This window comes from Dromiciops gliroides, chromosome 6, assembly GCF_019393635.1.
Source record: "Dromiciops gliroides isolate mDroGli1 chromosome 6, mDroGli1.pri, whole genome shotgun sequence".
Taxonomy (NCBI): Eukaryota; Metazoa; Chordata; class Mammalia; order Microbiotheria; family Microbiotheriidae; genus Dromiciops; species Dromiciops gliroides.
In genome coordinates, this window is record NC_057866.1 from 40,847,495 (window position 1) to 40,870,987 (window position 23,493).

The following is a 23,493-nucleotide window of genomic DNA, read 5'->3' on the forward strand; positions in this document are numbered from 1 at the left end:
TTGGTCTTCATAACTAACCAAAATCGTTGGCAGAGATTTGAGAAGATCTGAGCTTGAGGTCAAATTCTGCTACTTAATGGAGAAGTGATCTTAATTAAGTCACTTCTCTTCCCCAGTGTCCAGCTACCTCATCATTAAAATAGAGTCTTGGTCTTTAAACTGATCTTTAGAGTCACAAGAGGAGTACCTCAGTTTCCTATGTGTAAAATGTGGAGATTGAGCCCTTTCTGATTTATGATTCTATCCTTTGAAAATTTCATAGGAGGTGATTTATCATAAAGAATGTTATGATATATTCAATAAATGAATATTTTGATAGGAGGTTATTTATCATAATGAACAAATATATTTTTTGCATTTTGAAGGAAGTAGGATTTTCCTCCTCAATTTAATTTCCTTCCCCCTCTGACCCCCCACTGCTTTTTGAATCCCAAGGAACATTCTTTTCCCTGAATAGGTCTTATTCCATGATAGGATGCCATGAACATCATAAACAGAGACCACAAAATACCAGGAAAACACAGGATTTTGACATTTTATTGAGTTCAACAATTGGATTTAATGAGAATCTTTTTCACTTTTCCCTTTGTAAATCTCATATTGCAGCCAGCATTGAGGCTGGGAGACCAGGGGAGACTCAATTCTTTGCTCATCTAAGTCTTGGTTGCATCTGTTCTTGGATTAAGCCTCATTGGCTTTCTTCGATCATATTTAATCCATTCATTCTTCCTATGCACATGTTAACAATTGAAGGGTGCCTCTGCTTATCATGTGCCTCTCATTAGCTGTTCAACTCATCCTGAGCTTGTAAAACAAAACAAAACAAATTAACAAGGATCAGTCAGAAATATGACTTTTGAATTTTTTTCTTCCCTAGTAGCTACCTTATCCCAAAGGAGTACTTAGATTCCTCTTTCCCTGGGCCTGAAGTTATGCAGAGATCCAACCAGAAAGAGAGCATGAGGGCAATCACAGATAGCAACTGCCAACCTGGATGGGTACACAAAGCAGAGTGATAAAAGGGTGTTTTGAGGAAAGCAATGGAAGGTCTACTGGTATAATTCAGTCATTTTTTTCCCCAGTCATTTTTTCAGTCCAACTTTTTATGACCCCATTTGGAGTTTTCTTGGCAAAGATAATGGAGTGGTTTGCCATTTCCTTCTCCAGCTCATCTGACAGATGAGGAAACTGAACAGGGTTAAGTGACTTGCCTAGAGTCACATAACTAGCAAGAGTCTGAGGCTGGATTTGAACTTGGTTTTGTGTCTCCAGGCCTGGCACTCTATCCACTGCACTGCCTAGCTACCCCTGCTGGTAAATGGAGGGCAGGGAAAAACAAATTTGGGCAGTGATTAGTCAAGCAGTTAATTAACCAAAAAGCATTTATTAAGTATTTATTTACTATGTGCTAGGCACTGGGGATAGAAGCACAATTAATAAAGCAATTCCTACTCACAAAGAACTTACCTTCTAATGCAGGTGACCACAAGGGCATGTCTAAGTCTAGACAGAATAATTATAAAGAGAATAAATACAAATTAATTAAAGTAGTTTGAGAGATGGGGGACCAGTACTTGAGAGGATCAGGAATGGTTTCATGTAGAAGGTGCTTTGGCCATGGAGAAGTTAGGGAGAAGAGGACTTGAGTGGCACACCAGTACACTACAATTTGTAAAGGTACCTGGCTCCATCTGATCCCAGATCCTTCTGGGAAAACAGATCCAAGAGGTTCCCTGGGAGTTTAGCTGACTTTTTCTTGGAAGAAGCCTAGTAGCTTGAGAATCTGTTTGTTTCTAATGGAATCGTTTGCTTAACAGTCCTTTTTTCCCCCTTCCCCTTTCACTTAGGTGGAAAATATGATTCTAATGAGCTCTGTAAAGAAGGCAGTGCAAATGTCAGGAATAGGTCATGTTAATAATACCAGTGTCCAGATGAGCCTGAATGATTTTGCTAAGTATGATCTAGAGTTCCAGCTCAGCTTCTTTCTTTCTTTCTTTCTTTCTTTCTTTCTTTCTTTCTTTCTTTCTTTCTTTCTTTCTTTCTTTCTTTCTTTCTTTCTTTCTTTCTTTCTTTCTTTCTTTCTTTCTTTCTTTCTTTCTTTCTCTCTCTCTCTCTCTCTCTCTCTCTCTCTCTCTCTCTCTCTCTCCTCCCTTCCTTCCTTCCTTCCTTCCTTCCTTCCTTCCTTCCTTCCTTCCTTCCTTCCTTCCTTCCTTCCTTCCTTCCTTCCTTCCTTGCTTTCTTGCTTTCTTGCTTTCTTGCTTTCTTGCTTTCTTGCTAGGTACCTAGTTGGAACAGAGGAAGGGTACTCTGAGGTTAACTGCTTGGCACAACACTTTTAATTCAGTCTTCGCTAATTATAGGATCATTACAATATAGAGTTCAAAGTGAAAGGGAATAGAGAGGCTATCTAGTCTAATGCCTTCATTTTACAGATTAGGAAATTGAGGCTTAGAAAGGATAAGAGGCCTGCCCATGGTCATATATAGCTATTAAGAATCTGAAACAGGATTCTTTCACTGCTGGCTCTCTAGAGATCCTTTGACAATATTATGTGGATCTACAGGGAAGGCCTCAGGATAGTCATATCCAGTGGGAAGGTGGGCCCAGAAAAGGAAAGTGAAGGGTTTGGGGAGGGGTAGGACAAGCAAGGGAGCCATCTGGTGAGACAGGCAGTATGTCCTTTGGGAGGAGGCAGGGAAGAAACTGCCCAAACCAGATGTTGATAAATAGGGCAAAGACCCAACTGACTTGTTCTGGGTCTTACTCAAGGGATGGTAATCCCTGTACTAACTATGTGCCTTTGAGAGTTCAGTGTGAGGATCAAATGAAAAAAAAGTGTGTAAAGCTGCTTATAAAAGGGAAAAAGGCTGACTGAATATCAGCTGTTTGCATGATGCTTTACATGTTGGCATTCTTGTTACACCATGATGAAAAAAACAACTCCAGAGATGTGGAGTAAAAAACATTATCCTATGTGAGTTCATGATAGATTTCTTGGAGATGATGTTAACAATATGATTAAGTGGAATTTTCCAAGTGTTCTGTGCACTGTATTCTCTCTTCAATTTGCTGTTCATTGGCCTTTTTCCTCCTAGGAAATCAGTGCTCTTTAGACCCTTTATCCTCCAATTTCTACCCTCCAAGATGTGCCCTTTAGGGACAGAATTCATTTTTTTCCCAAAGGAGACTTTGGAAACAGTTCTCCATAGAGAAGAGAGGGAGTACTCTCAGTGAATTGTCACAACTCCATGTTTTAAAAGGATAAAAATTTCTCAACCTCTCAGTATGCTATTCCTGGATGGATTGATATGATACAGTCATTTTTCTTAAACATATGAGTCCCAGGAAGATCTCACATTCTCTGTTGAAGATACTATGGCAATACCTCCTCTGGCAGATGATGTATTTTATATTTACTGAGGTATGCAAACAGAAGTATTGGGGCATTTTTTGTTTGTTTTAGTTAGTGCTAATTCTCACTAGATAATGGGGAATGGTGGATTGAGAGCTAGACAGCTGCAGAGTCAGAAAGACCCGTCTTCAAGTCCTGAGTCTGACACATACTGACTGTGTTACTGTGGTCAAATCACTTAACCTTTCTGTGCCCCAGACCAACTCTCTAAGACTAGAATTCAGGTGCCAATCTACATTGGGATAGGGGGTTTCCTTTCTGAGATATCTCTAGGTCTGGTCTTCTTCCCACCTCCAAAAAATTATCTTCCCCATGGCATATAGGTTACCCTGAGATATTTTAAAAAATGAATAATTAATTGATTATTTTAAACATTCATTTAAAAATGAGTTCCCTATTTTCTCCCTCCCTCCTGCCCCTTTCCTAGCCATTGAGAAAGCAAGCAATATGATATCAATTATACATGTAAAATCATATGAAACACTGGCTATGTTGCAACCCTCCTCCCAAATAAAAAAACTCCAAACAACAACAATAATAAAAAGCAAGTAACATAAAGAAAGTGAAAATAATCTGCCTCAATATGTACTCAGAGTTCATCGGATCTCTCTCTGGAGGTAGGTAGCATTTTTTCTCATTTGTCCCTGAGTTCTTGATGGATATATCAACAGAGAAAAACTCCATTAATTCCTATTAAGTCAGAAAAATTTCTAAAATGGGTCCCAAAGACAGACTGTATGACACCTATCCAACAAGTATCCCAGTGAAAGCCAGATGCTCATCACCAATGAATTGGTCACCCAGGATTCATTCATTCATTTGCTTATTTGTTGGCTGCTATAACTCACAATGGTCATCTAGGAAGTCATGTTATTTATAGATGGAAGAGCCTTTGTTGTTGTTCAGTCATTTGGTTCTCGAAGACTCTATGTGACCCCTTAGTAAAGATACCAGACTGGTTTGCCATTTCCTTTTCCAGCTTATTTTAAAGATGAGGAAACTGAGGCAAACAGGGTTATTCAGCTTGTTCAGGTTGACACAGCTAGTAAGTATCTGAGGCTGGATTTAAACTTCGATCTTCCTGGCTCCAGGCCTGGTGCTCTATCCATTGCACCACCTTGCTGCCCCAGTTGAGCCCTTCTTTATATTACAGAAGAGGAAATATAATCTCAGAAAACTTACCTGTCTTGCCTGAGGTCACAGAAGGAGATATAGGCAGACCCAATGCTACAATGAATTTCTCCCAACATACTTTCCAATGTTCTTTCTGCGCACTGTGCCAAAGGATCTTAGATTTAGAGCTGGTAGAGATCTTCAAGGTCATATGTTTCATCTCCTTCATTTTACGGACAGGAAAATGGAGGCCCAGTGGGCTTGAGTAACTTGTCCAAGGTCACATACAAAGTAAGTATGGCTGGAATCTGAATCAAGCTCATCCAAATCCAAGGTTAATGTCCCTAACACTGTGTTATGCTGGAATTATAGACTGAGAGCTGAAAGGAGACTTACAGACCATGTAGTGTATGCTTTCTCTAATAAACGAAGAAGAGAGGAGTGAGCTCTGCAGTCCAAACACTCTTCTGTTTCAAAATAAATTAAAAACTTAAATGGCAAGCCATTTGGTACTACATAGAAAAAAAGAAGATGACCTAAATTTTACACGTTTAGACCAATGGTTTTAGCACTGTGTAGATTGCCTTTGGAGTTCACCACAGATATAATTCCCTTGAAAAATAACCACAAATGGAAAGGAGAAGCAGAATATATTAATTTTCTCTTGGGGCTACTATTTTTTTAAGCACTCTCTCAATGGGAGTTATTTTTTTATTATTAACCCTGGACAAAACACCTCACATCTATTTCCATGAGTATTTTATCTGTTCCTTTTAATCACCAAGATTTAAAATATTCACTATAAATTGGTTTTCACCATGATATTAGCTACTTGACAAAGAGATTTTGAGTCTCCCACTCATCTATCAATAGTGACTTCTTAGTACTGGATAGAGTATGAGACTTAATAATAGATAATGATAATAGTAACAGTATTTGTATAGCACTTTAAGGTTTACAAAGTACTTCACAAATATTATCTCATTTTGTAATCATAATAACCCTAGGATGGAAGTGCCGTTGTTATCGTCACCTTACAAATGAGTAACATGAGGCAGAGCTTGAGCAATTTGCCCAGAGCCACATAGCCAATAAATATCCGAGACTGAATTTGAACTAATTTTCTTGACTTTAGGTTCAGCATTCTATTTATTGAATCACCTTATTGCCTCATGACATAAAGTCAAAATTTGGGTTCAAATACTTCCTCTGATGCTCACTCACTGTCAACTCTCTAAGACTTATCTACCAAATTGTAGGTTTTAATTTACCTTTAGTGGATAACATTCCAAGTAATGATCTACCAAGCTCCATGGCCCCCTGGTTGGTTACCCCAAATCCTCTGCCAAAATTCAAGACTCTCCACATTATGAACCCCCTCACTCTTTCTGCCCTTATTTATGATTCTTCTCACACTGGGATGTGGAATTCTAATTCAGGCAGTGTCTTTACAATAACATGACCATGCCAAGCCTAGGGAAGGACCTGGGAGCTTTCAGTCATACTGTTGTACTCACCTGACATGCCCTGCTTTCCCCCTCCTCCTTCTACAGTTCTACTTATCCTTCTAGTCCCATGGGCTTTACCAGATGGTCCAGGGGTCTACAACATAGCATTGCAAATATGACTCATAATTTCTGTCAATGTGTCCTCTCTTCACAGGTTGTGATCAATGAAATCAGCAGTTGGGCTTATAGACTTATTATACAGGCACACCTCATTTTATTGTGCTTTGCAGAGATTGTTTTATTTTTAATTTTCACAAATTGAAAGTATGTGGCAACCCTGCATCAAGCAGTTCTATTGGTGCAATTTTCCCAACAGCACATGCTCACATCATGTTTCCGTGTCACATTTTGATAATTATCACAATATTTAAATCTTTTTCATTATTATTATATCTTTGATGGTGACCTGTGATCAGGGATCAGTGAGCTTTAATGTTACGATTGTAATTGTATTGCAGCACCACAAACTGCCCATATCAGACAGAAAACTTATTCCAGAAATGTTGTGTGTGTTCTGAACTATTCCACTGACCAGCTGTTATCCCATCTCTCTCCCTCTCATTAGGCTTCCCCATTTCCTGAGGAAATTTTGTTGTTGTTGTTTAGCTGTTTTAGTCATGTCTGAGTCTTTGTGACCCCATTTGGGGTCACTTTCTTCGCAAAAGATACTGTAGTGGCTTGCCATTGCCTTCTCCAGCTCATTTATAGTTGAGAAAACTGAGGCAAATGAGTTACATGCCCAAGGTCACACAGCTAGTAAGTGTTTGAGACTGGATTTGAACACAGGTCTTTCTGACTCCAGGCCTAGAGCTTATTTTAAAGACCAAATGATCCTAATTTTGAAATTAGGCCAATTTAATAACCCTACTATGGCCTCTAAAGGTTCAATAAAAAGAAGAGTCAATTGGTGGGACAAAATTTATCGTTGTCTTATTTTCAGAAATTGCCACAGCACCCCAACCTTTAGCAACCACCAACCTGAGCAGTCAGCAGCTATTTACATAGAGGAAAGACCCTCCACCAGCAGAAGGATTATGACTCACTGAAGGCTCTGATGATGGCTAGCATATTTTTAGCAATAAAGCATTTTTTAAATTAAGGTATATACTTTACTGTTTTAGACAAATAGTGCTGTTGCACACTTAATAGGCTAATAGCATAAACATAACTTTTATGTTCAATGGAAAACCAAAAATTTTGTGTGACTCACTTTATTGTGATAGGGGCTTTATTGTGGTGGTCTGGGAACCAAGCCTGCAATATCTCTGAAATATTCCTGTATAATTGTTACTCTATCTAATGACCCAAAGGTGGGGGCTGCTAGGTGGTGCAGTGGATAGAGTACTGGCCCTGGAATCAGGAGGACCTGAGTTAAAATCTGGCCTCAGACACTTGACACTTACTAGCTGTGTGACCTTGGGCAAGACACTTAACCCTCACTGACCTTCAAAAAAAAGAATGCTTTGTAAGCCTAATGACCCCAAAGTGACCAACCAATGAGTCCCCCTTCCTAGCATCGATGAGAAACCAAGACCAGTTCTGAGATGCTAGACTTCTGCTGCCAGTGGAGGGCTCAGAGTTGCTGAGCACTGGGATGTCTTGGCTCTCCCTCTGTGGATGCTCCATCAGCAATTTAGATAAACAAAAGAAGGGGTTTGAATGCACATCCAGTTGCCATTCTTAGGCAAAGATGAACTGGCCTGGAAAGGGTTTATTTTCAATTTGAAACAATAGATCAGGGAGATTTGTTTGGAATCATTAATTTAAAGGTGGATGGGACTCTGGAGGCTGTCCAGTCCAACCCTTCTCCCCCTACTTTTTACAGTTGAGGAAACTGGGCCTCCAACCATTAAAATGGCTGATCCAAGGTCACCCAGGCAGAAGGTGACACAGGGTTTTCCAACTCCGAATTGGCCATCCTTTTCACTATACCACAATTCTTCCTACCTCCCAGCCACACATTTTACTCATAAAAGAAGAAAAGCAAAAGCCATTCTTTTTCTTTGACTATATTTTTCAGACCCTGGTGAAAACAAATGAAGAAATATACTTCTTCCATGGTCTAGTGGCAAGGGCACTGGATTTGATGTCAGGACCTGGGTTCAAATACCTGCTCTAGACTTTGGGGCAATCTATCAATCAAAGCCTTAGCATTTATGTCTCCCATGTGCCACTTCTGTGGCTGGTACAAAAACCAAGACTGAAACAGTGCTTACTCTTAAGGAGCTTATCCCCTAGCACCAGTCACTTAACTTCCATTGGTATCATGGATAGAAATTGAGGGTTTTAGACTACATGGCTTCTGAAGACCTTCCATCTCTGTCTCTCAAAGCTGATGATTCCTTCACTAGAGATGTGGGGGACTGTGGTGGATACAGAAGGTGGCAAATGCCTGCAGATATCATTTCTATGTTGGTCTTTTTGTTCAACTGTATTTCTTTGTTAGAAAAAAGAGTTATATGGGAAGTCTAGCAGAAAACAAATGTGGCATAAAAATAAAACGCAGCAAGAAAAATGTGTGTGTGTGTGTGTGTGTGTGTGTATATATATATATATGCAAAACACATATGTATATTTTTCTATATACATATGTATACATATACCTAAAGCTGAGTCTATATGAATGCAAGTACTGTCAATGTTTTGTTGATGTCTTTTTAATATTGCATTTGTTTCCTGATATGCCCTCTCCTAACCTATACAACTTTCCCTTCTAATGAGGACAGTTAAGGAAAACTGAGAGATGGTGAGAAAATGAGAGAGAGAGAGAGAGAGAGAGAGAGAGAGAGAGAGAGAGAGAGAGAGAGAGAGAGAGAGAGAGAGAGAAACAGAGACAGAGACAGAGACAGACAGGGAGACAGACAGACAGATAGAGACAGACAGACACAGAGAGAGATACAGAGAGGCAGAGACAGAGAGAAATGGACAGTCAGAGAGAGAGACGAGAGACAGAGACACAGAGAAGCAGACATAAAGAGAGAGACACAGACACAGACACACAGACAAATAGAGACAAAGAGACAAAGAGAGACAGGGAAAGAGACAGAGAGGGACACAGAGAGAGAGAGAGAGACAGACACACAGACAGAGAGGAATCATTTCCTGCCTGACTGGGCAAATTGCTTAACTTTTCAATGACCTATCCAGTTCTCTAAGTTGCAGAGCAGGGACCTATTTGCATTGGTAGACTTACAAGGGAAATTTCTTACATAAATGAAAACAAGTTTGGTCTGCTCCCCTCCCCACCATGTCTGTCTCTGTCTTTGTCTCTCCCTCCTTCCTTCTCTCTCTTTCTCTCTCTCTCTCTCTCTCTCTCTCTCTCTCTCTCTCTCTCTCTCTCTCTCTCTCTCTCTCTCTCTCTCCTCTTTCTCCTCTTTCTCCTATCTCTGTCCCTCCATTCTCCACCCACCCCAATGGCTCCAACCTTTTCAGGCAACCTGGTTACTCCGTTATTTCTGAAGGTCTAGAAAACAAGTTTCCTTATTTATTTAGTTGTTTTTTACATCAAATATTTTCTACCAAACTCTGCTGAGTTTGATTCTGTTCTATAGCCACTGTATAGTACATTTAGACCAAGATATGGATAGGCAGAGATTGTACCTCATTGGGGGAACTTGGGTTCTTATGAAAAATCAATGTGATTTCCTTGTATTACTCCAAAGCAGTGCAAAAGTTAATAGCTTCACATGGTGAAGAATTATTAAAAGCCTCTAGGAAACTCCCCTCCTCCTCCATAACCTGCCAAGTAAGAAAACCATCTCTGTACTTTGCAAAACAGAAAACCAATTTCTCCAGTTCCATTTTTTGAAATACAATATTTACCAATCCACTTATTACATTTATTCCCTTCTAAAGACATGTTTAATTAGAACCTATTATTACTGCCTGAAATAATCACATTTCATTTATTTAAGAATAAAATATTCAGTGCCTCTTGCAATGTTGGGGGACAGAGTCTCTGATTTTCCTGCTTAAGCCCCAGGCCAAATTCCATCCATTGCTAGACAGAAGTAACACCTCCTTCAGTCTGGCAATTAAGTATTATTATGAATCACAACATCTCAGTTAGAGGTAGCTTTGTGAACCAAGGATGTCAGCAGGTCTTGGAGTAAGGAAGACCTGGTATTCTATAGAGGGGAGAACAAAGGATTGTGAGTCAGGGGACTTGGGTGCCCAATGCACTTCTGGTCCATAGCATATATGCGACCTTGGGTGTCTCACTTCCCTGAGTCTCTGCGATGTTTTCCAGTTCTAGATATGATACCATCCTCCCCTGCCCCACCCTGTTCAGTAACAACTGTTATTTCACCTTAACTCAGTGTCTCTAATTCTCTTTTCCTGTTGGGAAGGGAGGGGGTAGGGAGTTGGGGAGACATCTTTCCCTGATAACATCCTGTCTCCTAAACCTATGTGCTTGTGTAATAGAAAATCAAGAAATAAAGAGGCTTCGTGAACTTTTAGGAGCAAACAATTTATTTGGAAACAGTTTGTTCTACAGCCTGGGTAAATAATGCATTAATCCATTAAGAATGAATAAAGTTTTCATTTTGAAAAAATGTTCTTGACATGTTAGTTAAAAAACGTTCTTCAAAATATATTAGTGGGATGGTTCCAATGGACAACATGAATCCACTTAGTGTGTGGAACTCCCCCTCGAGATTCAGCGCACCTGAATTCTGTTATAAGGCCAAACCAGTGGCTGGATTCTACCTTTAAAAGAAACTCATCCTGGGCTGGCCTATTTAATACCATTCTTGTTTAGATGATCTACCTTTTAGCAGAGTTTTGGGCACCTTCTGGCAAATCTTAAAACATCTTATCACATCTTGAGGGGAAACCTGCTGTTGTTTAAAAGATGGTAGGAACAATTCCCATCTGCAAATGGTTATTTATGACTTGGTTATTTTTAGATCTATTGGATGCATCTCTCCCAGTAGCCTCTGGGCACATTTGCAGGAGTTTAATAATTAGCATTCCCATTATAGCTTACAAACAACACAGAAGACAACATAAACACAGGATCCATTCACATGCATCTGTACATAACCAGAAACAGACAAATAAAGAGATGAGCTATTATACCTTCTGCCCAGAGGTGCTCATCAATCAAGGGAATGATTAATTAAAAGCTAAAGTTGTTGCCAGACCACCAGACACAGTACAAGTAGTTCTGACTTAGGGAGACTCAATTTATGAATGATTTAGGAAACCCACCAATTCAGGGAAGGTGGACCATAGTGGAGAATGCTCTTCCCAAAATGGGGAAACTATCTTTTGTTTCCCAAATCAGAACAAGGGGTGGAGAGGAGAGGGAAAGATGAACAATCAGGAGAGTTTCCACTTTTTTTTGCAGAGATGCTTTTTATACATATGTAGAGCTAATGAATTATTGGTACCAGAGCCTCTCTTTTGATAGTTTGACTTCTCAAAGGAGCCCCTGTCCTCTAAGTTCCCTATCTAATTTTTGGGGAACCAAGAATGGGAGGGGGGACTATATAAAGTATAGTTCAGGGTTTCTTAAACTGGTGTCTATGAATTTGTTTCAAAAATATATTGATAACGATATTTCAATATATTTGGCTTCCTTTGAATACATGTTATTTTATTTTATGCATCTGAAAATATTATTGTTAGAAGGGATCCCTAGTTTTCCAAATGGGTTCATGACCCAAAACAAAAAGGTTTAAGATCTTCTGGTAAGCAGAAAACACTTCCTATTTGGCATCAGAGGCATTGGGTAGAAATCCTGGCTTTATCACTTACTACTTGTGTGACCTTGAATTTTAGCACCCTTTTATGTAAAAGAAAAAAAAAAGGTGGGGTGGATGGGGATTATTAGTTCAGACGTATCAAAGAGCCATTGCAGTTGACGATGCCACCTGAAACAGATCAAAAGTAGAATTGGGGAATATTTAACAAAATAAATGAAAACACAACTAATCAGACAATGTTAATCTGTGGTTTTCCAAGTCAGTATGTGGCCATCAGGGATGCTTAGGTATGATTTAGGTTAGTGATCCTATTTGAGTCTGATACCACTGGACTAGATGACCTCCCAGGACTCTTCCTACTCTAAAATATATAATTTGATTAAATCCTAGAATAATAAAATAATTAGCATATGTGTATACACACACATATATATGTATATATATATACACACACACACACATACACACATACACTCACAAACACACATGTATATCTCAGCCCTGGGAAGTAGGTGCTGTTATTATCCCTGTTTTACAGATGAAGAAATTGAGGCACAGAATGGTGAAATCACACAGCTAATAAGTATGAAAGACATCAACTGAACTCTGGTCTTACTGCCTCCAACTCCAGTGCTCTATGCATGGGGACATCTAGTGGCTACTACCCTCATTATTGAGTCTGTCAGTCTGTCAGTCAGCAAGCACTTATCAATAACCCACTGCCAAGTGCTAAGGCATACAAAGAGAGGCAAAAACACTGCGCCTTCCCTTAAAGTCTTTCTGGCTAAAGAAACCTATGTTCTACTGCAATAGCCTCTGTTCGATCCATCAACAGTCATTTATTAAGTATCTGTCTTATGCCAGGCACTGTGATAGGTTCTGGGGATACCAAGAAAACAAAGAACAGCCCCTGCCTTCAAAGAGCTTACATTTTATCAGAAGGAATAATACAAATAGCACACTTATTTATAAGGCAGTAAAAATATAAAGAGAAGGTAAATATGAAGTAATTTCAGGGACAGGCACTTACCACCAGAAAGGTCTCAAGTAGGAGATAACATCAGCTAAGCTTTGGCAGTTATTCCTAGTATCTTAAATTGGAGCTCAAACTGCATTTCCCTGAAGGAACCATGTTATGGATGTTGACTAAGTGTAATTGAAATGGCAAAAATACTGCTATACTACTATAGTTCAAATGGATTATGGGATGAATAGACTTGAGTGAGTCAGACTGGGAACTCAATAGGAGGAACCTTTACCTAGAGGGGATCTAGATTTAATTCTGTTTCTCCCACTTAATAACCTGGGTAGCCTTCGAAAAGTCATGGTGGTGGTGGTGGTGGTGGTGGTGGTGATGATGATGATGGTGGTGGTGGTGATGACTGCTAGAATTTATATAGCACCTACTATGTGCTAGGCACTGTACTAGTTCTTTTACCTCTTTGGACCTCTGTTATTTCATTTGTAGATTCAGGAGGTTGGACTAAATGATCTAAATATAGATACTTTCCATATTTAAATCCTTTAATCCAATTTCCATGGGAAAATGCCAAGAACTAAACAAGGGATTTGCAAAATCTTTTAAAACATCACCAATTCTTAGTCTGGATCCTGTCTATAAAATATTTTAAAGATTGAAGCAAACATCATTGTCCCTGATACCTGCTAAGGTTGTCATCAATCTTATGGAATCAATGAACCAATCAGCAGATGTTTATCAAGTATATATCATGTGCCAGACACTGTGCGAGGCACTAGAAAAAGAGGTGCAATTTATGATATTTTGTGTGAGAATCCATGAGGTAAAGACCTCTCCTTAAAATTTCAAGTCTCCTTGGGATGGATTTTAGATAATCAAAACATATTCAGCATCTTCTATATCAAGGTGACCTGTAGTACAATGAAAAGAGGACTTCATATAGACTCAGACCACTTGGGTTCAAATCCCACTTCTGACTCTTATTCTCTGTGTGACCTTGACAGGTCAACTCTGGGTCTCAGTTTCTTCTGTAAAAGAAAAGAATTGGACTATTGGACTGGTTGACTTCTACAATCCATTAAACTTTGTGATCCATGGGTCCTACAGTTTTTGCTGCTATTGTCATTATTATTAATCATTATCATTTTGGTTTTGAGTAAGTCAAAAAATAGCTAGTAACTAGTAGGGGCAGGAATCGAACTTGGGCTTCTAAGTTCTGTGTTCTTTCTGTTTTACCATTCTGTCTCTCAATTTTTACTTATCCAAAGCTCCACTGTGGCATAGAGGTAATCTTGGGCTCTTAAAGACTCCTCCAGCTGAATTACAGTCAAGCAGTCAAGAAGCATTTATTAAAGATTTACAATATACCAGACGTTATTCTAAGAACTGAGAATGCAAATACAAGCAGAAATACAGTCCCTGTCCTCAAGAAGCTTAGATTCCAATAAAGGAAAGACACAACATAGAAGCACTTGTAAGGTTTAATAAACTGGGAAAATTTTGAGTACAAGCTTAGAGATAAACTGTATGGTTTTTTTGTCTAAAAACTTGTCTAGCTAAATTCAGAAATGATGATCACCTGAGGATAGTTATTCTTTTTGGCAAGACAGAGGTGAGAGAAACAAAGACCATCTACAAAGTCATAAAGGGGCTGTGTATGGAAGACATTAATTCAAAATGATTCTTAAGTATTTATTAAAGTAACTTCAAGAACTCCTCCTAGGCTATACTTTATTTACTCAATCCTGTACTTTTTGCCTACAGTCTTGGGAGGTTACCTGGGAAACACTGAGAGGTGGCTTTCAAGAGAAATAATAAAAGGATAAAAAAAATCATGTTAGTCTAGTATTTCCTAAAGCCATGCTTATAATGGCAGCTCACCTTTCTCTCAAACTTTGTGGTTGATAAAAGCCCTGTAGAAAAAAGGTGAGCTGACATCACAAGCATGGCAGAAGGAAGCACTTGGCTAACAGGAATTTTTTAGCCCCTTGTCTAGGATGATGTGTAAAGACAACGAGACTGAAAGCTCAGAGGCCCGAAGTCCATTTATCAGGTAGTGAGGTTTATGACACAGAGATGATTGGTGTATCTATCATCCAAGTTTGAAAATTTCTATGACCACATGGTTTTTTGTAGGGTGATAGGTTTTTTAAAGTCAGAAATCATGAAATAGTTGACTAAGGCATGAAATGGTTACAAACCAAGTTAGTGAAAGGGGGTACCCATCCTCAATGAAATCAGAGTAGTGCTTGAAGCCATCAAGTTGCCAAACTATTTCCAGATGAAGAAACTGAAGAACAAAATGGTTGCGTGACTTGCCCAGAGGCACACAGGGTATAAATGTCAGAGCTAGGATTAGAATGTGGATCTTTTCATTCCAAATGCAATTCTCTTATTCCTACATATATAAATATTCCTAGATATACTCCTAAATATGCAGGAAGCAAATTTAAAAGTGCAAAAGGGAAAACAAGCTTACTTGACATTTCTTAAATGTCCACTATAGGCCAGTCACTGTGTTAGGCATGGGGATAAAATAAAATGACCCTGGACTGCAAATACCTTTCATTGTGCTGGAGAAAAATGAGCCCAGATAAACCAATATAAAATATATACAAAATAAATACAATTTCCCCTCTGGGAATGGAAAACACCAATAGCTGGGGGGATCAGGAAAAACCTTGTGTAGGAGATTGCCCTTGACCCTTGAAGAAGAGCAAAGACTTTGAGGCAGAGTCGAGGAAGGAAAGCATTGCAGACATAGGGGGCAGAGGTAATGATCATGGAAGATGGACATAAAGATGGAGTGTTGTTTATGAAGAAGAGTAAGTTGGCTGATGTAGCTGTAACAGGTGAGGGGGATAAGGTATAACTATTCTGGAAAAGGAAAAAATAACTGGGAAGGACTGAATACCCAAGGAAAGAATTTGTAATCTATTTTAAAGGCAATAGGGAGCCATGTAAGCTGCTTGAGCAGTGGAGTAATATTGTCAGGTGTGTGGCTTAGGGATATCAGTTTGGCAGTTGCATGGAGGATGCACTGGAGAAAGAAGAGGCTAGACACAGGGAGACCATTTAGGAGACTATGGTAATAGTCCAGTTAAGAAGTTCCAAATGTCTGAATGAGGGGTGTGCTCATGGAGAGAAGAGGATGGTGTGAGATATGTTATGGTACCCATGTAAGCTCACTCAGGAGTTAATACCTCTGGGGCAAACTTTTTCTTACATCCCAAAGGAAACACTATGAACAATGACATGGTTTTCGTTGAAATATTAAAAAAAAAATTGACAGAGAAATTTTTTCCTCTGCCCTAAGATCTGAACAGTGTCTATCTGGGTAAGACAGGAGTGGGTAGTGGTGGTGAACAAGCTTTACAAATTGCACCTCCAAGAAAATAATAGGGGAATGATTCACATTTTACAAGGGATTGTGGGATGCTCAGCCCACCTGCAACAAAGAAAATAGGAATAAAAGGCATGGAATGAAAAGCTTTCCAGAGTTTCCTCACACCCACCCTGGTCCAAAGCTCTCAGAGCCAAGGGTTAGTGGGGAGGACCAATGTGGGTACTGTGGTTGGGGGGGAGGTCTTAATGTTAATAGCAAGCAGTGTGGGCATAGAAAAAAAACTGGACAAAGAGGAGAAGAAAGGGGATGAAAGTCATATATACTTTCCTGATCTTGCCCCTGATAGACGTTGTGGTTAGCAAATGACCCTTTTACGGTCCCATGATGATAGCGGTGATGACGATGATGATAGCAATTATCAGAGACTGTGTACACTTAAGACTAACCTGTATGCATTTGATGCTGAAGTCTGGATTTTTAGTCCTGGTCTCTCTACTGAGCTGCAGATATGCAACTCCAGCACCCCCATAAGACACCTCCATCTAGATTTCCAATTAGTATCTCCAATAATAATAATAATAATAATAATAATAATAATAATAATAATAATAATAATAATAATTAATATTTTTAGAGTGCTTTGAGGTTTGCAAACAATCTTGGTCAAATCCGACCTCATTTCTTTTCTTCTTAAACATACTGCTTTTGAGTTACCTTCTTTTGTTTGTGGCAGCATCCTTTACCTTCTCATTCAGGTGTAGAGAGTTGGAATTCCCTTTGCCCCTTTCCCTCACCTCTTATATCTAATCAGTTACTAAGTCTTGTTGTTTCCACATCTGCCACATCTCAACCAATTATTTCCACTCTCTGAGCCATCTCCCCAGTATAGGGCCCTCTTCATTACATATTTGACAGTACTAGGTAGTACATAGTGGATAGAACTCTGGACTTGGGGTCAAGAAGTACCAAGACAGCTGTCTGTGATCCCTAACAAATCATTTCACCTGATCAGTTCTCTTTGTAAAATAGGAATAATAATAGAACCTACCTCCCACACTTATTTTGATGATCAAATATGTAAAATGCTTTATAGTCCTTAAAGTGATCTTTAAATGCTAAGCTATAATCATTACTACTATCATATGCTTTCCCACTTCCAGGTACCCTCCATCCAAACTACCATTATACTATGCTAATACCAATATGTACTATACTAATAAGAGCTTACATTAATATAGTGTTTACTGTGTGCCAGGCTCTGTGCTCAGCTCTTTGTAGTTATTATTTATAATTATTATCTCATGATCCTTACAACAACTCTGGGAATTAGGTGCTATTATTGTATTATTCCCATTTCTTATAGATGAAGAAATTGAGGCAAATCAAGTTTAAGGGACTTGATCAGAGTCACACAACAAGTAAGTAAGTATCTGAGGCTGAATTTGAACTGAGGTCAACCTGACTCCAGGCACTCTGCTTTATACAGTGCATCATCACCTTGCTGTCTGGACCATCTCTGAATAATCTTTCTTAAGCATAAATTATACATTCTGAAGATCATAGTTTTTGAGTTGAAAGAGTCCTTTAGAGGTCATTGAGTCCAATTCTCTCATTTTACATGTGAGAAAATTGAGGTCCAAAGAGAAAATATTACTTTTATCAAGGTTATAGTTAACAAATGGTAGAAATAGCACTTAGACCCAGGTCTTTTGACTCTAAATTCATGGCTCATGCCACTGGGCATGGCATTTTTATGCTCAAAAATATTCAGTGGGTTCTTGAATTCTAGATAGTAAATTGCGATCTCTCTCTTCTCTCTGTGTCTCTTTCTGTTGTCTCTTTCTGTATCTCTGTCTCTGTCTCTCTTCCTATTCAAGGTCCTTTACAAGTGGGTTTCAGTTGGCTGACACTCCCTTGCTGCCATGTTGGACCACTCTACCTGTTCTCTGCCTTGGTTCAGATTGTCCCTTGGGCCTGAAAGGCTTGCTAGTTTTACCTGTCAAATTTCCTCCCCACCCTTTAGAGTCAGCCTAATGAAAATGCCATCCAAATCCAGCACTAGGAGAAATTCGTGGAAAGTACAAAGAGGTCAATTCATGTGGGATCTCAGGGACAATGTCCCATCCACTGGAAATTTCCCAAACTTCAATAGGCTGCCTCAGGAGGCCCTCCCTGTAGACTTTCAAGCAAAGACTGGAGGAGCATGTTTGAGGCACTCTGTTGATGAAATTCTGGTACGGGGACAGGGTTGAACAGGATGGACAGTGAGCTTTCTTTCAACTCTAAGCTTTGGTGGTCTCCCTGGAAACCTTGTTGGTTATGACTTCCCTGTCAGACCTCATGTATTTTCTAAGACAAAAGCTCTTAACACACAAGATTGAGTCTAATGTAGTTTAAGTGTGACAGTGTCCTTTTCCCTTACTAGACTGTAAGCTCCCTGAGAGCCCATCTTTTCTAAGCTTGGTATCTCATCTAACATCTAGCATAGTCCTTTTTACACTGTGGGTGCTTAATAAATGTTTGTAGTATTGTATAGAAGATCTCAGGATTAGAGGTAACTCTATGGTACAGTGGATACATAGCTCCTTGGACCTGTAGGCAGGAAGACCTCTATTCTGATAAGATGTCAGGCATGTCAAAGCTGGTGTGACCATGGGCAAATCACACAAGCTTTGTCTCCATCTGTAGAATGGGCATGGCAATAGCACCTATCATCCCATGGTTGTGGTGAGGATCAAATGAGATATTTGTAAAGGGTTATAGATATATTAACTGTAATCATTACAGGATCACAGATTTAGAGCTGAGAAGAAATTTAGGGATCCTTGTTCCAATCCCTTCATTTTATCCATGAGGAAAAGGAAACCTAGGATATTTAAATGGCTTGCCTGGGGTCATGCAGGGAATGGATTTGAACCCTGGTCCTCTAATGCCACAGTGGATAGAGTGTACGGCCTGAAGTCAGGAAGACTCATCTTCCTGAGCTCAAATCTGGCTGCAGAGACTTACTAGCTCTGGGACCCTGGGAAAGTCACTTAACCCTCTTTGCCTCAGTTTCCTCATCTGTCAAATGAGTTAGAGAAGGAAATGGCAAGCCACTCCAGTGTCTGTGAAGAAAACCCCAAATGGGGTCATGGAGAGTTAGACATGACTGAGATGACTGAACAGTAAAAGCAACCTCTACTGCCATATTCAGCACCATTTTTACTGGACCATGCTGCATCTTGTCAGGGAAGAAGACAAAAGAAGCAGGGGACTGACAGAGTTGCTACTTCTAGAGAAAAGTAAAATCTAATTGAAGAATCAAGGACTGCTATGAAATAGATAGTCAGCAATTAGACGACAATATGTAATCTCAATGCAAAGATATCAATTATTTATACAAATGCGGCTGGAATTCAAAACAAGGAGATGATGGGAGGAGGGTGGGTTTTCCAGGGAAGGCTTTTTTTTTTTTTTTGATGAAGTCTTGAGGAGCTAAGGAAAGAATTTAAGAATGAAGGAGAGGGGGGCAGCTAGATGGCACAGTGGATTAAAGCACCAGCCCTGGATTCAGGAGGACCTGAGTTCAAATCTGGCCTCAGACACTTGACACTTACTAGCTATGTGACCCTGGGCAAGTCACTTACCCTTGTTGCCTGCACCAAAAAATCAAAACAAAACACACACACATAAAAAATGATTACCCACATTAATAATTTGGGGCAGCTAGGTGGCACAGTGGATAAGACACCGGCCCTGGATTCAGGAGGACCTGAGTTCAAATCTGAATTCAGGCACTTGACACTTACTAGCTGTGTGACCCTGGCTGGGCAAGTCACTTAACCCTCATTGTCCACAGCAAAAAAAAAAAAAAAAGAAAGAAAGAAAGAAGGAGAGGACTCAGTTTAAGAAGACAGAGGACTGGTTTGAAGTCAGAAAGGTTTGAGTTCAGTCCTAAGTGGCTACTCATTGAATCTCTTGGAGCTCTTAGGCAATTCTCTGACTGTATAGTATGGTGACTTGCATTGGCATAGCGAGTCCCTTCCCTGGGAGTTCCTAATACTAATGCAATCATAGCTCCAGTCCCTAGTGCCACCCTTTCTTGTGCCTCTTGGATTAACATTTAAAGGGCAGGCTTTAGAGTCAAACTTCAAGGTCATAATCTGCCTCTAACATATATCAGCTGTGTAATGGTGGGCAGGTTATATAAACTCTTAGTGCTCCAGGTGCCTTAAATGACTTGGACAGTTCCCCATTCTGATGAAATATTAAGTCTGGACCAAAACCGAACAAACGATCACTTTTTTTCCTTTTTTTTTCTTTTTTGGCAATAGGGCTTAAGTGACTTGTCCAGAGTCACACAGCTAGTAAGTGTCTGAGGTCAGATTTGAACTCAGGTCCTGATTCCAGTGGCAATGCTCTACCCACCTAGCTGCCCCCAAACATCATTCTTTAAAAGGCCTCCGTGGGACCACAGATCATTGTTTTAGAGGAGGTAGGGAATTGTGAGGTCATTTAGCCCAATTTCCTCATTTATCAGAAGAGGAAACCCAAAGGGGCTAAGTGACTCACTCAGTGTCACAGACAGTGGCAGATTTGAAACTGGGTTTTCAATAAAGTTCAGGCCTTCCCAAGATTTCCTTATGTTTCATCAGTTCTCCTTTCCATATTCTTGTTACTTTAGAAACATGCTGTATATTTACAAAATCCTCCTGCATTTTAAATTATAAAAAACAAAACAAAACAAAAACAACCTGAGGCTGTGCACATGGTAGAGGCAAACAAAACATATTTAGAAGGATATTTAATACAGTCTTAACAAGTTGGAAGACAATGTCTTGCTTTTGATAAAGCTGCCATCTTGGGGACATCATTCAATCCCATTTTCCAAGCCACTGACAACACTGGGCTTCTGATTAATTTTATAAATTGCTTTGGAGCCAAGGACCCTGGATCCCTGTTGCCTTCTCTCCTCCTTCCTTCACACTCTAAGACATTTTCATTTTGATGAGACAATGGCTCTATATTATATTTGCTCCTATTCATGAGGAGAGTTGGAATAAATAGCATTTATGTAGTTCTTTCGGATTTGCAAAGTTCTTTACATATGCAATCTCATTTGAGCCTCGAAATAGTCCTGTGAAGCAAATGCTATCACTGTCCCCATATTATAGAAGGGGAAACTGAGGCAATTTGAGATTAAATGTTTTGCCCAGGGTCCACAGCCAGTAAGCACCAGGCAGGAGTCAAACTCAGAAATTCCTGATGCTTGAGTCAGACTCAGGCACTCATTCTCTCCACTAGGACACCAAATTGCCCTAGAAAAAGTTCTTTTTGCTTTTTTATCCTGGGCAAGGCTTGACAACTTCACCCCCGGCTTTCCAGTTCTTACTTCCTATCCACTGGAGGCTTTGAGCCCTCTCTACAGGACACTCAACTTGACTTGTAAAATACATTCTTAACTCCCAAGAGGATCAAATAAGATATTTGTAAATCACTTTGCAAACCTTAAAGCATCAGGTAAATGCTAATATTATGCTGCAGAATGTGGAATTTTCTGGTGTTAAAATAGGTGCATTCATAAAAAGCAGGATGAAAAATGTGGCTGAGACAGCCCATGTCATGACCTAGGTAAAACTGTCTACCTTGCTTCTTCCCAATCCCCCTTCTGGCCCAGTGCAAACATTCTTAAATATCTCACTTTTTTAAAAGACCAATCCCTGTCATTTACTGGATGAGCTGCTGAGAGAGACAGAAGAAGAGCCTGAGGTTAGAACACGCAGGTAAAGGAAAAGGTCTATTTCTCTTGCTTCTCTTGCCCTCAACCAGAGGCCACAAGTGACAACTTTCAGGTTTGATATCAGGTTTTAGTAGCATCGGTTATGGGAGCAGCTGGGTCCTCTCCCGGTTCTATTTTTTTAGCATCTTTATTCAATATATATATAAACAAGCCCATTGTTATTATTTCAAGCATCCTTTCCCCAGGCCTCTTTCTACCTGTCTGGAGTGGAGAAGTGTGTGGAGGCATATCTATAATTCAACTCCTGAATATTTCTGTCAATAATTAATGCATCGCCACAAAGGGAGAATGCCAACACAGTCTGTGAACAAAGCCACCCTTTAAGGGTTGGCAGCAGCCTCTGGGGAGAAGGCAAGCCTTGGGTTGCTCAGGTTTGTCCTCCCTTTGGTCAGATGGGGAGAGTAGGGAAAGAGGGAAGGTGGTTGAGTCAAAGATCTCAGGTGCTGGCTGGGGCAATTCTGACTGCTGAGGAAGGGGACAAATGTGTAATTGTGACCAGTCTTCCTCTCCTCTTCAACCCCTTTCGTTTCTCTTGTATAAAAGTGAGAAATCCAAGGAACGAACTTAGACCAAAAAACCTCTTGGGTTTTTTTTTTTTTCGTTTTCTTTTAAATGAACCCCAGGCTACATCCCTTTTAAGGGACCTATTAATGGCCAAGACTGTTGACAAGGAATCTGCCAAGGAAGGCAGATCCAAAAGGAACTCACGCGAAGGGTCACCTGCTGCCTGGATGCAGATTCCCCTGGCTGTCTGGACAAGTGTATATGTGTCTATGTGTGAGCCCGCTGCATAGGTGGGGATACGGGGGCCACAGTCACTCAAGAGCTTCACGGATCGGAAATCTTCCCCCAGCCAAAAAAAGAATTGGTTATTGTAATGTTTTTGTGTAGGAGGGCCTCTAGCCCTTCCCTAGAAAATGCACCCCCCCCCCCGAAAACGCAGGTCCAGGATGGTGGGAGAGTGGAACCCCAGACAGGCTAAGTACTTGGGAACTGTTGCATCTATCCTCCAAGACTTCCCATTAGGGAGGGGACGTGTATGTACGGGGAGGATGGCTTCATCCTTTTACCCCTTTCCAGCCCAGACGCCCCCAGCCCTTTCCCCGAAATCCCCTGGGGCAAAAAAAGGAGAAGGAGGAGAAAAAGGGGGAGGAGAAGGAGGGGCGGGAGAAGAGCATCCTCGCTCTGAGGGGAGGAAAGAGCGGAGGATGAAGAGAAACTCACCCCCACGCAGCTCAGGGACAGACGAAGCTAGGGGCTAGGGGGTGCGCTTAGAGCTTAGAGGGGAAGGTAGGATTGGAGGAAGGAGACCACGCGAGAAACAAAGGGAGAGCAAGGAGAGATGAATGCACGCTTACACACACACACACACACACACACACACACACACACACACACACACACACGCACTGGGAAGGGAGGAAAGGAAGAAATGGGTCGGGGATGACGAGATTCCAGCTGGGAAAACCAGAAAACCGAGGTTTCCGTAGCTCCAGGCCCCGCACCTTTGGGGTCCCCCGTGGGGTCCCCAAGCCCTGGTACCTCATCTCAGGTCCCCGGCTCCTGCTCTGGCCGTCGGGTTCTCCACCCTCCCACTTCCCAGGGCTCCTCCTCCTTCTCTTCCTTCTCTCTCCCGTCTCCC

The 23,493-nt window shown here is 40.4% G+C and overlaps 1 long non-coding RNA gene across 2 annotated transcripts; it reads right to left on the reverse strand.

Moving 5' to 3' along the window:
• Window positions 1-544: 544 nt before the first annotated feature.
• LOC122732691 lies at window positions 545-23,480 on the reverse strand. Of its 2 annotated transcripts, none has more exons than XR_006353642.1 (3): window positions 23,394-23,480; window positions 885-990; window positions 545-804 (listed from the first exon to the last, which is right to left on the reverse strand). It is a non-coding gene; the product is annotated as an uncharacterized LOC122732691 (long non-coding RNA). The 2 variants fall into 2 exon arrangements; XR_006353643.1 differs by lacking the exon at window positions 23,394-23,480 and adding an exon at window positions 7,528-7,657.
• Between the last annotated feature and the right edge of the window lie 13 nt (window positions 23,481-23,493).